The following is a 14371-nucleotide window of genomic DNA, read 5'->3' on the forward strand; positions in this document are numbered from 1 at the left end:
GGAGCTTGAAGCACGGCTCCCAGCTGTGCGGAGATTTTGGCGTCTGGGACCTGAGCACAGCTTTGAGCCTTGAAAGATGGAACTTTGGAGAGACCAGGTGCTTCAGTGTAGAACAAACACACCCCTACGTGCCCTCAGCCTCCTCCTGTCCTTCCGTAGAGGACAAGCCGGGTTAGACTGACTGGGCTCGGCCCCAGAGCGCCGGTCACCTCTGGGATAGGAAACCGCAGATCCTCGCAGAACTCATGTGTCTCCTCATCTCCATTCTGTGGGTCCCAAGGGTCAAGCCAACCGGTGGGCATTCCAAGACGGACTAGAGAGGATTAGGACAGCGGATGGATTTTTAGGGGCGCAAGGGGTGCAGAACCACAAACCTGCCTCGGGCCGCCGCACCCGGGAGCTAAGCGATCTTGCTATAGATAGTAACAGCGAAGCGGCTGTTTACAGCAACACAGCGCCGCCAGGGCCGTCTCCAGGCGACGCCGCGCGGCCGGGCTCATGGTCCGCCCATCCAGGCCACCCGCCCTCCCTGCGCCCCAGCAGCCGCGGCCTCCCAGGCCAGGCTGCGGCCGCTCCCGCCGACTGACATCACCCTCGGGTTCGGGGGCTGATCCCGGCTGGCTCCAGCCTGTGCGTTAGCCTCCATTCTTAGAGATCCAAACCCAGCGGGAGCGGGGAGGGCAGGGAGGCGGGGATTCGTGGAAATAGGCCACTTGCTATTTTTGCATTCCCTGTCACAGGCAGAGGTGAAAACAGAATTTCATCATTGTATGTCATTAGTTTATGTTGGTGGGAATTTAGGCGCTTATTTTTTTTCTCACACGAGGTGGGGGCGGGGAGGGAAAGAGAACAACACGATACAGAAACACAGGCTTCCTGTAGCTGCTCAATCCTGAAGTGATTTTGTGGCCTTCAGCTCTGTGAATTCTAGTCTGTCATGTGCTTCCACTGTTCTTTACTATGAAAGGAAGAGACAGAAAGATTATGCAGACATCTTCCTTCTTATTAGTTTCGACAAAGTAGGTCAACCTTTGAATTCCTGGGTCTGTCTGGCCTTGCCTTCCACTCATAACCGCAGCTCAGGGGCTCTTAGAGAAAAACGACAGTGATTTGATTTATTTCCTTTTCAGGTTTGAAGCAGCTCTGGCCAACACCTTAAAGATGTGTCAAGATTTTATATCCAGGATTTATCTCATACATCACTTACTTTAGCAATTAAAAAAAAAAGAGGTCTTTGGGTGAGCCTTCCTCCTCCAAATAGCTTTCCCCCCCCCCCCCCTTCTTGGCAACATTATGGCCAGAGAGTTAGGCATCTAATACATCTGTCCTCTGAAAAGGACAAGCCAGAGACTGGAGAGATGGCTCAGTGGTTATGAGTGCTGGCTGCTTTTCCAGAGGAACCAAGTTCAAGTCCCTTAGGCACATGGTACCCCATAGCCTGTGAGTCCAGTTCTAAGGAATCCAGTGCCCTCATCTGGTGTCCCTGGACATCAGGCACACATACATGGCATAGACATACAGAAGGAGAGGGAAAGTTAGTGGACAAGTACAAAGATACAGTTAGGCAGGAAGGATAGGTTGTGGTCTTCTACTGAGTAGACCAAAGATACAGTTAGGCAGGAAGGATAGGTTGTGGTCTTCTACTGAGTAGACCATACACATGCACGTGCACACACACACATGCACACGCATACATGCATACTCACACATGCATACATACATGCACACAAATACATAGATGTGCATGCACATGCACATACACACATGTACACGCATGCACATTCACAACCACATCCACACATGCAGAGGCACACACATGCACAACCACACACATTTTCATGTTTCAAGACAGGGCCTCAAAGCTAGCCAACACTCACTAGGTAGCTGAGGATAACCTTGACCTCCTGACCTCCTCCCTCCACCTCCCAAGTGCTAGGATTTCAGATACATGTTACTAAACCTGGCTAATAACATATGTTTCAAAATATCTATAAACAGAAGAAAGGATTTTGGATACTTTTCTCCACAAAGAAATTATAAACATTTGAGATGGTAGGGTTTGATGATTACAAAATATATAAACGTATTAAAACACCCTCCCACAAATCCATACAACAATCTGCCAATTAAAAATAAAGCTTTTAAAAAAATAAAGCTTTTCTAAAAATGGAGCTCATACAATGTAGCCTAATAATAAAGACAAATCATGGCCTGCCTGTGAAATTATCTTTGCCATTTGCAAAGGTCAGAGAAACTTTGAGACAGGTGTGTGTGTGTGTGTGTGTGTGTGTGTGTGTGTGCGCGCTCCAAATTGCGTAGTGCTGTCTCCCAGTAGGGCAAGGATTCTGTGTCCTGGACAAGCCCTAGCATGAAGCACAACTTTGGCAATGAATGCTTATCTGTGTGCTGAGTTCCTCTCACTGGAAATCAACAGTTAAAGGCTACAGAATCTCTAGACTGATTTCAACCCAAATAAAAAACAAATTCGCCGGGCGGTGGTGGCGCACGCCTTTAATCCCAGCGCTTGGGAGGCAGAGGCAGGCGGATTTCTGAGTTCAAGGCCAGCCTGGTCTACCAAGTGAGTTCCAGGACAGCCAAGGCTACACAGAGAAACCCTGCCTCGAAAAACAAAACAAAACAAAACAAAACAAAACAAAACAAATTCAATGTAGGTATAGTAACTCCTGCCTGTAGCCCCAGTACTCAGGGAGCTGAGGAAAGAGGATGACTTTGAATCTGGGCTACATAGGAAGTTCCAGGCCAGCCTTGGTTACATAGTGAAACTGGCCTTGACTTATAAAAACAAAATGAAAAGAAACAGCCAAGCCAAAGCCAGGAGCCAAGGAGCCAGGCATGGTATCCCATACCTGTAATGCCTGTACTTAGGTGTGGATGTAGGAGGATCAGAAGTTCAAAGTCATCCTTGGCTACACAGGGAATGTTGGGTTATCTGGAGCTAAAGGAAGAAATGAAAGGAAAGAAGAAAGAGGGGGAGGAGAAAAGGAGGAAGGAAGGAAACTCATTTTTCTCAGCAGATTTTTCTTATCCCATGCAGGCTCTTCTGATTTTGCTCTGTTGTGTGGTGGGACGGAAGAGAAAGCTGACCAGCGTCAAGACGTTCAGTAACTTTTTGAAGTTGGGTGTGCATTGTTTAGCCTGTGTTATTGCAACATTAAGTGAAAGGCTGTCGTCTGCGCCACCTACGTAAGCGCTGCCGCACATGCCCTGTCCCCGGCATGCAGAAGTAGTTATTTATTTAGGGAAGTGTGGTCTAGTGGTAAAGGGCTGTGGTCAGAGCACGAGACCCGTAGTCAGGCAGTTGTGCACACCAGAATCAACTCTTGGTGACTTGGGAAAGCCATTTTTTGTACTTCTTTGGTTGTGTTTATGTTTCCTCCACCCCTTTTTTGAGACAAGGCTACATAGTAAGTTCAAGGCCAGATTGGATTAAATGAGACTCTATTTCAAAAAGCCAAAGGGGAAGGGGGAAGGACAAGACTTAACATTCTTGGGTATGAATAGTCAAAAACTGGGGAAGATAAAATACATAACATGTTTGAGCTATCTTTCAGCTGGTGCAGCCTATGTGGTGTAACGTGCTAGTGGTTCATGGTGGATGAAAGATCAAAGGATCAGACTCCTACTGCAATGCTACCCTATGAGAAGGGCTGTAGTGCCCATACATAGACACTATATAGTCTACAATGATAGTTACTGTTCAAAGTATTCTAAATGTGTTCATTCTGAATGTCTGGATCCGACAAGAAGTGTCTCACAATCTCTGTGGGACTCACACGAATGTGAGCCCAACACAGGGTCTTAGGGGATCAAGGCTCGTCATCGTATGCCTCTGCTTGTGAACAAAGCCCAAGTTGTCCTTATTTAGAAGAGCACAGGCACAGATTTGCCACTAGCACCACCCCCACGCACCCGCCACCAGTGCGACTAATTAGCGCAAGTGATTTAGCCTCTTTGGGAAGAATTCTGTTTTCATTCTGAGCAACTCTTGGCTTTCTGACAAGAGATGATGCTTCAATAGGAACCCCATCCTGCTGCTAATGCGAGCACTTAAACAAGGCGGTGTAATGCCAGAAGCAGATCCATCTGGAGCTGAGGAAACGGGACCACTCTGGTGCTGAAGACCAACTCGCTTCAGCCCAAGCTTGCCACACCCTCCACCACCAGCGGCAGAGTCCCACACCCGTCTGTCTGCCATGCTGAGCCACACTTCAGAAACAAGAACACACTATCAGACAACAAGGGAGGTCTTCTTTGGATTCTCAGCTGCTCAAGTGTCCTGAGCTGACCTTCTGTGGTTCTGGTCAGCTTAGTTGCTGGGATTCCAAAGGAACCTCACCTATGTCACTAAACCTATAGGACAGCAACACACCCTGAGAAACCTTAACTGCAGGGCTCCCATCCAACGAGAAAATCTCACCATCACCATGGGCAGGGCCGAGGGTGGCTAGAAAGGGCTGGCACATGACGTGCTTCAAGGCGTTGAGACATCTTATCCATCATCTTACTTAACAGAAGCTGAAAGAAGCATTGATCACTGTAGCGCCAAAGAAATCCTTTCCCAACTGGGAAAAATGCAGCCCAGTCTCTGGGAACGCAGAGTGAAGCTGCTCTCTGGTCCATCAGAGTTTCAGCTTAGACGTAGCAACTTTTTTCGTCTTAGTATTTGATGATGTCCTGTAAGAAAACTTCCAGTGACAGCTTCCTGCCAGCTAGGGTCTGGTTTTCTTTTGCTGCCCTGTTTACCTGCATGGTTAGAGATCACTGGTGAAATTCTAAAAGGGACTCACCTAAGAATTTCATCCTCAAGACTGGAAGCAGGGGCCTCCCTTGCCTAGAGTGCAAAAGGCCATGGGTTCAAGACACCAGAACACGTTTTTACCTTTGGATTCTGAGCTACTCTGGATATGAAGTCATCAGTTAAGACAGGGGCAAATGGAGACAGATCACCCACCAGCAAATTCTGCTTCCTCATTTAAGGGTGAATTAAATCATGACTCTGAACAGACCTGTTGTCCTACACAACCCACCCTGCTGAAAATTTGATTTTTAAAAATCAAACATACAAGCAAAATGCCACTCCTCCTGGCATCCCCTCCACCCAGGCCTTTGCCCAACCTCTCACCTCAGCTTGTACCTCTTGCCCTCCCTCCACTCCAGCCACGATGCTGTGTTTTTTCCTTCTCTGAATGACCCCGGCTGGTTCTGTTACTGGACCATCCCTCTCCTTGCTTCCTTTTGCCCCAGACACTGAGCTGTTGACTCTTCCTCTAGCAATGTCTGCTCACATGTCACCTTCTCCAGGAAGCCTATCATGGCCCTCCTCCGGCACTGTACACTCGTCACCTGTCACTTTCTGTTATGCCCCTTGGTTTTCCTTTTACCGAGCATTTACCACTACAATGCTGACACTGTCCGTTTATCCATGCACATTTTCATTGTCTTCTCCAAGTAGACCCTAAGCTCCTCAAGACTGGGGACCTTACCTGGTTTACAAAGTATCCACCTTGACTAGGCATTTGGTAAACACTTGTGAAATGGAAGGTCTTTAAAGAGAAAGCTAGTGAGCCTTGTGGCCAAGGAAACAGCATGGATTTCCTTATATAGATAAGAAACTTGTTTGGTTTGGGGGACAAGACTTTACTGGTTAGTTCAGGTTGATCTCAAACTCATGGTGATCCTCCTGCCTCTGCCTCTTAAATGTTAGAATTAGTACAAAGAGTTATAATGGACATTTCCTCTTATTATAACCTTCCTCAGCAAAACCAAAGCCCTGGTTAGCATATTCATGATCAATATAATTCAAAGACTTATCAACCCAAGGCATACACACACCCGTTCTTGGGACTGTACATACCCAGCATCCCTGCTCTCTCGATGTTTCTGGCATCTGGTACACAGAAGGAAAGATCTGAGGTACTTTCATTTTAAAGCCATAACCATTCCACCCATGAATAATCAGTGAGACCTATCATACATGACACCCTTACAACACACACGTACACACACATGCCCACAAACACACACGCAAGTGCACAAACATACATGAACACACACACATACACACACACACACACACACACACACACACACACTTTACCGTCTACTGAGATCGTACCAGGACATTGAGTTCCACAGAGGAGGAAGGAGAGCTGCTTCCGCAGCACCAGGAACAGCATCTAATACAACAGGATAAAGGACCTGAACAGGCGGATTTCTGAGTTCAAGGCCAGCCTGGTCTACAGAGTGAGTGAGTTCCAGGACAGCCAGAGATACACAGAGAAACCCTGTCTCAAAAAAAAAAAAAAAAAAAAAAAAAAAAAAAAAAAAAAAAAAAGGATCCAAGACTCTTGCTTCTTGGTGACTAGCCCTATCCCCTGTTCCAGTTACTGGCTTCTGGGAGCAATCTGGCTGTGACTGAGCACACACAGGGAGACTGTACATTGACTTGTTTGAACTACACAGAATAAATCCACACACGCAGGGTCAATGAGGCCACAGATGTATCCAGTACATCAGCCCCATGGAGCCCGTCTGATCTCAACTGTTGTAAACATCACCTTGTGCTCCTGCCTGGGTCACACACATGTAGCATGAAGGCATGGCCCTTCTAGCCCTCCATCCATATTCATAAAGTGGTTTGGAATAAGTCCTGGGACACATGCCCTGGGACTGTCTGTGGGTTAACAGTCTTTGCTTTTGCCCAGACTCTGCTTGCTGCAGATAGGAACTGTGTGTGTTTGTGTCCAGTACTTGACATCCAAGTCAAGTTGATTCGAACTCTGGGCTTCATCTGGCAGATGGCCGTCTGAATTTAGGACTTGGAAAGAGATAAGCAAAGGGTAGTGACATAGTCTGGAGGATAGAAAAGAATAGAAAAGAAATAATAAAAAAAATCTCTGATGTTCGCGCCATTTTCCCCACATCGGTCCACGGAAACAGCTCACCAAAAGATAATTCTGAACCATGCCAGCCAGTAATTCTCATGGCCCTAAGCCATTTCTCCAGACAATGCCTTCTCTTCCTCCTCCTCTTCCCCTTCTTCCTGTTTTGTTCTGTGTTTTCTGTGTTTCTAAGTCAGGGTCTTTCTATGTAGCCATAGCTCACCTGTTACTCACTTATATAACCTCCGGTGGTCCTGAACTCCTGGAAATCCTCCTGTCTCCGCTCTCTGAATGCTGGAACTATTATAGGCCTATATCACTATGCTTGGCTCTTCCTAACCCCTTTATGACTGGCACAGTAAAGCAACCATATGAAGATATGAAGGGTTTCACATTAAATGTCTGAGTCTGTGTGTTTGGATAAAGGCAGCTCTGGGGTATTTATATCATATATCTAGTTTGAGATAATTTAGTTGTATTTTTATCAGATGACCCTGGTTTGTTTTCTATTTCCCAACGGTTTCAGAATTCCCTGCAGGGAAGAAAGGGGTTTTTGCGTTCTTCAAAATATCATTTCCTTGTATATGAGCCAGAAGGTACTGAGACAGGGCGGGCCTCTGCGGTTAATCCTTCCTTAATTCAGACTGTGCAGACTCTAGTATCCTGCTCTTTGCAGTCACTTAGCACCTTTGGTAAGCACCTACTATGTGTAGGTCATTGGGATCCATAGAGAATAAGCAAGCTTTGTAAGATAAGGCTTACTGTCTGACAACAAATAAACGAGAAACAAAACACAAAATAAAACAAAAATCAGATAAAAGTAAATACTAAGGTGCTAATGACATCTCATCAGAGGGTATAGGTGCATATCACTCAAACCTGACTACCTGAATTTGATCCCTGGGACCTAAAGGGTGGGAGAAGAGAATTTACCCTACAAGGAGAGCTGTCTGGCTTTTCCATATCTCTCTGTCTCTGTCTCTCTGTCCATGTCTCTCCCTCTCTCTCTTTCAAACACATGTGGGAGAAGAGAAACTTTTGTTTGTTTGTTTTTAGAGGCAAGTTTTCTCTGTGTAGCCCTGGCAGTCCTGGAGCTCACTCTGTAGACCAGGCTGGCCTCAAACTCAGAAATCCTCCTACCTCTGCCTCCCAAGTGCTGGGATTAAAGGTGTGTGCTACCACTGCCTGGTTGAGAAACTTTTTTTTTTTAAAGTAATGTAGAGTTTAATTAAAAAATGGAAGACTATGTTGTGTTGTAACTGTGTAGCTATTTTGTGAAGGGTAGGGGGAGGTGACAGGCATAGAGTAAATGACTACGTGGAACTAGCCTGAGGTATGGCAGTGCACACCTGCAATGCCAGACCACAGGACTCAGAGCAGGACTGCTGTGAACGGGAGGTCAGCCTGGGCTTTAAAAGATTCTGTCTCTTACAGGGCAGTGGTGGCGCACGCCTTTAATCTCAGCACTTGGGAGGCAGAGGCAGGCGGATTTCTGAGTTCAAGGCCAGCCTGGTCTACAGAGTGAGTTCCAGGACAGCCGGGGCTACACAGAGAAACCCTATCTCGAAACACAGAGAGAGAGAGAGAGAGGGAGGGAGGGAGGGAGGGAAGAGAAGAGAAGAGAAGAGAAGAGAAGAGAAGAGAAGAGAAGAGAAGAGAAGAGAAGAGAAGAGAAGAGAAGAGAAAAGAGAAGAGAGGAAAGGGAGATAGATAGGACAGTCCCTTCACCCCCATCCTGCCAAGCTGCCGTGGGACACCCGCCCCTGCTGTCTGGTGACTCTCTCTTTCCTAGACCTTAAATGCCAACCTTTTGGATCCAGGTTACCAAATTTGGAAAATTCCCAGCTCCTTCCTCGCTTCATTTCCTCCCTAGCTGCCCCTCCACTTCAAACAGGATACAGACAGTTTCATTTCATTTTCATGCTAACACAAGCCCTCCAGATCTTTCTCAGAGACAGCATCACACTCCACACTCGGTTGTGTTGATGGTATGGTGGTTGGTGCCCTCTTTCTCTGTAGCTGAGAGGGTCTTCAAAACAATGAAGTCAGTCACTCTACCTCAGGCTTTGAGGTCTCCCAGGGCTGTTTTTCCAGGAATGTGGAAACAGACAAATTCCACTTCGCCCTTTGTTGGAAAGCTATTGACAACAAACAGAGTTCTGCTTAGAATCTGTGCTGTAAAACAGCAAAATCAAGCTTTCTCACCCAGGGCATGACGTCCCTGGATTCTTACTCAAAGTTTGATCTAGTGTGTGTTGGGGGTGGGAAGTGGGGTTTCTTGGGAAATTATTGCAAATATCTGCTTCTTGATTTTTTTAACTGTGCTGAAGGCTTTTCCACAAGCCACTATCAAATCCACCCATCTTCAGTTCCTGTAAATATTATGTCTTCACTGTGCTATGTGAACTATTTCACGACTGGAATCTGAACCCGAGGAGGAAAGCCTGCTAATGGGAATGACATAAGCAAAGCATTAAAAGTGCAAAGAGAGAAAAGTCGGTAGCAAAGGGCTGGGGGAGGGGGGATGAGTGCTGGGCGAAGAGGGGAGCTCCAGTCCCAGGCGGATTATCCAAACCACATTCTATTATTTAAATCCAGCCGCAAATGTATGCTGACACATTCCTGGGGGCACGCGGGTGACTTTCATTACAGCAAGGACAAGAAGTAGTGTTCAGTTCCCAGAGAGGTCGTTTCTATCATAGCGAGGTACTGATGGTTCCAGACAGTGGAGACCCCAGGAAGCCGAGGCAGGGGCGGCTGTGTCCTGTCAGCTGTCAGTGAGTCCCCCGAAGAAGGAAGAGTCTAGGCAGTTGCTTCGGTGCAAGGAGCTGAGAGGCCTGAATTCAACGCTAGCTCACGGCTAGCTCATGGCTGGGATGTAAAAAGCATTCCGTGTCTTTGGGCAACCCCGAATGTGAGGACAGTTGGGGAAAGGCCTGAAGAGTTAACACGCGCCGCACCGCGCCCTAGTGCTGTGCTTACGCCCTCCCCGCTCCTCCATCCCCTTGCCTAGATCTCAGACTTCAAGAATCAACTTCACATGTACTCCACGAGTACCCAGGCTGAGTTGCGGAAGTTTTTAGAATTCCTCATCCTGTCCGAGGTTTTCCACTGGCTGCCCTCACACACCATGTATCTACATATATACTTATGTGTGAAGGGATCAGCCTAAAATCTACAGCATGAACTCCATGACGGGATCTTTGTAAAGTAGAGGTAGTTTGTTTGTTTGCTTTGTTGTACCAGATTCATGCGGCAAGCTGGGCAAGGGCGCTACCACGAAGATACACTCACCCCCAGCCCTGTCTTCCCTTTTTATTTTGAGACAGGATCTCATTAAGTTGTCCCTAGAAATTAGCCTTAAAATCACTCTGAAGCCCGGGATGAATTTGGAGTCCTCCTGCCTCAGTCTTCCAAGCAGATGAGATGATAGGTGTGAATCACCAGGCCTGACTGATGGTTGTTTTTGTTTACAGATGTACCCTCAAACACTTCGAGAGGCCAGGTTCTAGGAACTAGTAATTGTTGGGTACATGTGTTTGGTTTCTATTGCCCAACTCCAGAAAGGCAGACACGCCACTGGGGTTTCATTCATCACAGACTCTCTCCAGCCCAATATAGTAGCTACCACATAATGCCCAGAAATATTTTTTTCAGGGCTGGGAGAGAAGGCTGGGGCAGTTAAGAGCACTTGCTGCTTTTTCCAGACTATATAATATTCCCAATCCCCACATTGGGAGGCTCACAACAGCTTGTAACCCCAGCTCCAGGGGACCCAACACCCTCTCCTGGCCTCCTTGGAAAGCTGTATATACATGGTATACACACATAGGCACAAAAATAAAAGTTTTGGAAACTCTTTGAGTCCGTGGAAATGTTATTAATAAGCTGGGGCTCACTGAGCTAGACTCTTGGTAGGACAGTTACTGAGATTCTTTAATATTTTTCTCAATTTGGTGATGAGCTTCGTCACCTGTGTTGTTGAGGCTGCTGGGCAGGTTCAATTATTTTGGCTAAGACAAAATCAACGTGAAGCCCACCATGGCTCAAACTCCATCCTTGCACCTCTGCCTCCCCGGCATTATCAACTTGTATCCCCATTCATCTCTTAGGTTCATTCCTGGCGTGTTTTTTTTAATACTGATGTTATAATTGCCAAACCCACAGAGGATAATTGGTCTAAATACTCTCCTCTTCTTGCCATTGTAGTGGAAAAGTGCCCTTGTGACCTAAGTGAATTTGTTTCCCTGAGGGACCTACCAGGGAGAGTCTGATAAGAGAAACCCAGGCTCATGGGCCTTAATTATATTTATATTGCAAAGAACTAAATGATAGCCTCATCTTCTAGATACATTTAACAACACTTATAATTACAAGTATTTATAATTATACATGTTTATTTACAAAGAAATTGGTCTAATATCAAAAAGATAAGCTTCACACAGAGATTTTTGTAGGGTTCAGTTTGCTTGTTTTAGGGTGCCTGAAATTGAATCCAAGCCCTCTTATATGCTAGACAAGACAAGCACTCCATAGAATTGTATCTATCTTTGTGTGTGTGTGTGTGTGTGTCTGTCTGTCTGTCTGTCTGTGTGTCTATGTCTGTGTGTCTGTCTCTGGGTATATCTGTGTCTGGGTGTGTGTCTATGTGTCTGTGTGTGTCTGTGTGTCTGTGTGTGTCTCTGTGTGTGTGTCTGTCTGTGTGTGTCTGTGTATGTCTGCGTATGTCTCTGTGTGTGTCTGTGTGTGTGTGTCTGTGTGTGTGTGTCTGTGTGTGTATCTGTGTGTGTCTGTGTGTGTATCTGTGTGTGTCTGTGTGTGTCTCTGTGTGTGTCTGTGTATGTCTGTGTGTGTGTCTGTGTATGTCTGTGTGTGTCTCTGTGTTTGTTTGTGTGTGTGTGTGTGTTAGGGGAGCGGGTTTTTTTTTTTTTTTTTTTTTTCTGGTTCCAGTGAGTTCATATGCAATCACAGAACATGTAAAATGCTTCTTCTAAGAAAGAAAACTAGAAGCAGGAAAAATGGGTTGAGCTTTCCACAAGGTGCTGGTTAAACTGGCTCTGCCGGTATCTGTGCTGTCCTGGGACACTAGGTAGAAGACAGGCATGCTCCCTATTCTGGGAACTCTGCCTGTTCCTGTAGTTCAGCTCCATCAGATCTGGCTGAGCCACACATAGTACAATCAGTAATTCCACCTCCTGGAGGTTAGACCCTTAGTGTTAGGTAGGTGGGAAATAGTGGGAAAGCAAGAACTGAACCCACTAAAACCAGATCCGTCTGCCCCCAAAGTGGAAATAATTCCAAGAGAATTAGTCATAATATTGTGTTCTGTGCTTTGTGACATGGGGAGATCAACACTCATTGACCACCCCAAACAGGGAGCCCACCACACACCAGAGTATGAGTACCACCAAAGTCCAGCTTGGTGAGCCAATGAGTCTTGTCAGGGTTATTTACAGGAATATAGGTGAAAGGTTACTTACAGGAGCAGCAATGACTCAAAGACAGCTGCATTGCCAAAGCCCACCCCAGAATGGGTCACAGGTCACACAAAGCTGGGAACCTGCACTGCATAGCCTGCAGGCAGCTCAGCAGGTTGGAGAGTGGAGATCTGCTGGCTTCTGTTTCTTCCAGGCAACTGGTCTGAGACCTTTTCGTTTGTTTGTTTTTCAAAACAGGGTTTCTCTGTGTGGCCCTGGCTGTCCTGGAATTTGCTCTGTAGACCAGGTTGGACTCAGAGCTGTCTCTGCCTCTGGGATGCTGGGACTAATGCATGCACCACCACCATCTGGCTTCTCAGAGTGTTTTTTGTTGTTGTTTGGTTTTTGTTTTGTTTTGTTTGCAGCTTTTCTCCTTTCAGCCACTTCTTTGTAGCTCAGTTTGTCTGAGAGTCTTTCTGGAAGTTCCGTTCCACTTGTCTCAGAGGGACTCCCACTTTTATTGCTTACTCTGGCAGGGAGAGGCCCGGTGAATCTGGTGAGTTTCAGGGACTTCCTGAAGCTATTTCTGGTTGTTCACTCCTGCTTACGGAGCTTCCCTGCAGGATAGAATGTTCCAGTTTGGAGTCTACTATATCCTCATGGTGGGAAACTGACCTAGTAGGGTTATGTGACTCTCTTTCATTGGTGATCCAAAGATTCTAGCCCAAGAAAGAGATTGCCTTTGTTTTTTGAGATAGAGTCTCACTGTGTAGCCCAGGCTGGGTACAAACTCACAGAGGTCCAACTGCCTTGCCTTGCCAGTGCTGGGATTGAAGGTACAAGCCACTCTGCCCCTCCAAGAAGTTGTTTGACCCTCTTCATTTGTTTGTTTGTTTGTTACTTTTGAGACGGGGTCTCATGCTGTAGCCTGGAGTCAGCCATCCTAGGCCTCTTGACCTCCCCAGTGCTGGGACTCCAGGTGTGAGCCACCACACAAGGCCACACACAGTTACTGAGTTTTGTCCATTGTGAGCCCCATGGACACCAGAATCAAACAGTCAGAAGAAAGATGGGAAAGTAAAGACGGAGGGGCAGTATTCACTGAGAATCATGTGTTTGACTCTGAAGAGTTGTTCTTTAAAATTATTTGATTGTTTTCTTCCTTAAGACAGGGTCTCATATATCCCAGAATGGCCTCAAACTCACCATGTAATGTAGGATGACCTCACAGTTCTGATCTTACTTTTCATCTCTTGAATGCTAGAATCATCTCTGTGTACCACCATGTCCAGTTTATGCAGTATTGGGGATCGAAGCTAGAACTTCACGCATGCTATGCAACCCACACATTCTACCAAATGAGTTACATGCCTAGACCCTGGCCTTGAACACTTACAAAATATTTTTAAACTTGAAAATTATTCTGCTTCATGGTTTCAGCCACCCCTGTAAGAATTACTAGGGGGACTCATCAGATCTGAGGGGCGGGCAAAGCTGACAGCGACACATCTACCTTTATATCTGAGGGAAGTCATCGTGAAAAGCACAAGCAGAGGAGTGACTCTTTATCCCAGCTGAGATGTGGAAGAGGTTCAAGGTCAAGCAGGTTATTCTTCCCACACAACATGGCCTTGGACAAAACCTTTGCTCTGGAAATCTGGCAGGTAGAGGTTCCACTCAGCGCTGGGACAGAGAGGTGCTGTGGGAGAGTGTGCCCAATCATAACAGCCAGCAGTCGGTCTTTCCACAGTGCCAACAAAGAATCACTCCCTTCATATAGCCCTCTTCAGTCAAAGCAAACACAGGGAGTGCCCAGGTCCCATGTTACAGAGCAGGAAATACACCGGGGAAATTAATTGTCCTGTGGTTTAAGAAAGTCGGCAACATGGAAGGTCATCGTGGTCCTTTTGTTGAACTGGAAAAGGGAAAACAAATCAGCAGCTGGGGGTTGGAGCGCTGACGGTTCGGTCGTTAAGAGTGAGTACTGCCCTTGGGAGATGCGTGCACACATCTGCAGAGACACACATACAGACACACGATACCAAAAACCAA

General features: G+C 46.5%; 1 long non-coding RNA gene across 1 annotated transcript; it reads right to left on the reverse strand.

Annotated features, from left to right (window-relative positions):
* Nucleotides 1-618: 618 nt before the first annotated feature.
* Nucleotides 619-13999, reverse strand: LOC143436953 (uncharacterized). Its single transcript, XR_013106690.1, has 3 exons — nucleotides 12383-13999; nucleotides 8961-9040; nucleotides 619-958 (listed from the first exon to the last, which is right to left on the reverse strand). It is a non-coding gene; the product is annotated as an uncharacterized LOC143436953 (long non-coding RNA).
* Between the last annotated feature and the right edge of the window lie 372 nt (nucleotides 14000-14371).

This window comes from Arvicanthis niloticus, chromosome 23, assembly GCF_011762505.2.
Source record: "Arvicanthis niloticus isolate mArvNil1 chromosome 23, mArvNil1.pat.X, whole genome shotgun sequence".
Lineage (NCBI taxonomy): Eukaryota > Metazoa > Chordata > Mammalia > Rodentia > Muridae > Arvicanthis > Arvicanthis niloticus.